General features: G+C 41.7%; 1 pseudogene; it reads left to right on the top strand.

Annotated features, from left to right (window-relative positions):
* Positions 1–1777: 1777 nt before the first annotated feature.
* Positions 1778–2197, top strand: LOC102861553 (annotated as a pseudogene).
* The last annotated feature ends 758 nt before the right edge of the window (positions 2198–2955 follow it).

The raw sequence follows: 2955 nt of genomic DNA on the forward strand, positions 1-2955 counted from the left end.
TCCACACAGAATTCCCTGCTCTGTTGGCCAAGAGCCTCTTGGTCTAGGTATAAATTTTACAAGGGCAAAATCAAGTGCTCTGAGATTACCATTCTGCTTCCTGTTAGTCACCATTTGTTATGATCTACATAGTCAGACGCCTTTGTATAAGCAATAAAGCACAAATAGCTATCCATCCTGTATTCTTTGTTTTTAGCCATGATACATCTGACATCAGCAAAGCTATCACCAGGGCCACGATCTTTTCAGAATCCAGCTTGAATGTCTCTCTATGTACTGTGTTTTGTTTTGTTTTTTGTTTGTTTTTGTTCTGGAGAAGTTGAAGCCAAGCTGCTCCTTGGAGGCAAGGATTTTATTTTTTTTTTAAATTCTTTGTATATAAAATTCAAATACATTGTTTTCAAGAACAAATTTCTTCAATTTCCTTCTAGCAATTTTTTAATGTTCCTCAGCTGTATTTTGCAAGCATTTAGTATTAATGATACTGTTTGATAATTTCCACATTCTATTGGATCACTTTTCATAAGAATGGGAACAAATATTGGTCTCTTCCGGCCAGTCAGCTGTCCTCCATATTTCCTGCCACAGACTGATTAGCACATCCAGGACTGATTCTCTTTCTTGAAACATTTCAATTAGTATTCCATCTACTCCTGGGTCCTTAATTTTTTGCCAATACTTTCAGTGTAGCTGAATTTCTTTATTGTCTTTGAATTAAATCTGTATGGTGAACAAATAATCTGAAAATGTTGACTGTAAAAAATAAGGGGAAGCAGATATATGCACAGCCATGTTTACCACAGCTTTACAATAGCAAAGAGTTGAAAGCAACCTAAGGGCTCATCAACAAACGAATGGATAGAGAAGCTGTGGTATATCCACACAATGGAATACTATGCTGCATTGAAAAACAAGGAACTCATGCAATATTATTCAAAGTGGGTGACCCTGGAGGACATTATGCTGAGTGAAATATCTCAGTCACAAAGCGACAAATAATGCATGGTGCTACTGTTGTAGAATGGGTCTGACATCAGGGTTGGGGTATGACAGAAAAAACTGGGTAAATTATGTACATTGTATTGAAACAAATAAGGGAAAGAACAGATTAGAAGTGATATATGATTGAGTATTATGGTTAGCACAGGAATCCAGAATTAAGGTTGCATAGAGAAGTGTACTCAGGGTGGGGGTGGGGAAAAGGGTTGTGGGAATTGTATACTAATGAAGGAATTTTTTTTTCCTTTTTATTTTAGGAGGGGGAAGCAAGCTAGTGGGGAGGGGTGGGCAGGGAGAAAAGTGCAGCAATGAATGAGTGGAAATCCAAAACCTCTGTAAATGTCTATTAAAATTAATAATAAAAATAAATTTAAAAGGGGAAGATTTATTATCCATCTCCTATATGCAGATGTTAACAATCTCGTTGGTTGAAAAGGCAGAAGATTTGAGATCCTTAAATGTTGAAATTCTATTGTACACAGAGTTAACTGTGCCAAAAAGAACTGTTGTCACAGAAGAATTTCATGAAACAGCGTATGACTAACAGGCAACGGTGATAAAAGGAGGAAGTTCAACCTGCTCTGAAGGAATTAGCAAAAAACAAGGTCTCATCAACAACCTGCGTTATGCAGATGACACAAATCTGCTCTCTGAAACTGAGGAGGACCTGAAGCGCTTGTTGCAGAAGATCAAGGACTACAGCCTCCTATATGGACTGAAGCTCAACATCAAGAAAACAAAGATTCTGACCTGGAGCTAAAGCTAAGAGACTGAAAATATGCAGACCACTGGGGCATTACTCATTTCTCCAGCTCTGATTCGTTGCTGTACCAGAGGTCTAATTAGGCCTGTGTCTGCTTCATTCCTGAGTAGGCCAGAAATCCCATCTAACCAGCCTACCTACAGCAGCAGCAGCAGTTCTCCACTCCAGGTTGCCAGAAGGGAGTTCCAGACAAGTGTTGTCTCCCGGGACATTGACACAGCGGCCAAGTTTATTAGTGCTGGGGCTGCCACAGTTGGTGTGGCTGGCTCAGGGGCTGGCATCAGGACAGTGTTTGGCAGCTTGATCATTGGCTATGCCAGGAACCCATCTCTCAAGCAGCAGCTCTTCTCCTATGCCATTCTGGGCTTTGCCCTGTCTGAGGCCATGGGACTCTTCTGTTTGATGGTCGCCTTCCTCATCCTCTTCGCCATGTGAGGCTCCGTGGGGATCAACTACTTGTCCCTGCTGCTTCAACTCCAGGCCATGCCCCATGCTGGAGTGTGCTGAGCTTTACCATTAAACAACGTTTCTCTAAAAAAAAAAAAAAGAAAACAAAGATTCTAACCAATGGACCAATTGGCAGTATCAGCATGGATGGTGAAGAGATTGAGATAGTTAACAGTTTTAATTTACTTGGCTCCACAGTCAACACTCTTGGTAACAGCAACCAGGAAATCAAGAGACAAATTGCATTGGGAAAGTCAGTTGTGAGGGACCTCTCAAGAGTACTGAAGAGCAATGATGTCAGACTGGAGACTAAAGTGTGCCTCATCCAGGCTATAGTCTTCGCAACTCCGTGCTATGCATCAGAGAATTGTACAGTGAATAGGGTTGATAGAAAGAGAATTGATGCCTTTGAGCTGTGGTGCTGGAGAAGAGTGTTGAATATACCATCGACTGCTAGGACAACAAACAGGTTTGTCCTGGAGAGGGTGAAGCTGGAATGCTCCCTGGAGTCAAGGATTCTGAAGCTTCGTCTGACATACTTTGGACATGTTGCAAGGAGGGACTGGTCCTTGGAGAGGGACATCATGTTTGGCAGAGTGGAGGGACGGTGCAGGAGACGAAGACCTTTGATGAGATGGATCGATTCTTTGACTGGAGTAGTGAGAATAAGTGTGTTTGAGATGGCTAGGTTGGCACAGACTAGAATGGCTTTTAGAGTTCTTGTACATAGGGTTGCTATGAGTCGC

Source organism: Elephantulus edwardii, unplaced genomic scaffold, assembly GCF_000299155.1.
Source record: "Elephantulus edwardii isolate Elephantulus edwardi_28Jun2011 unplaced genomic scaffold, EleEdw1.0 scaffold00029, whole genome shotgun sequence".
Taxonomy (NCBI): Eukaryota; Metazoa; Chordata; class Mammalia; order Macroscelidea; family Macroscelididae; genus Elephantulus; species Elephantulus edwardii.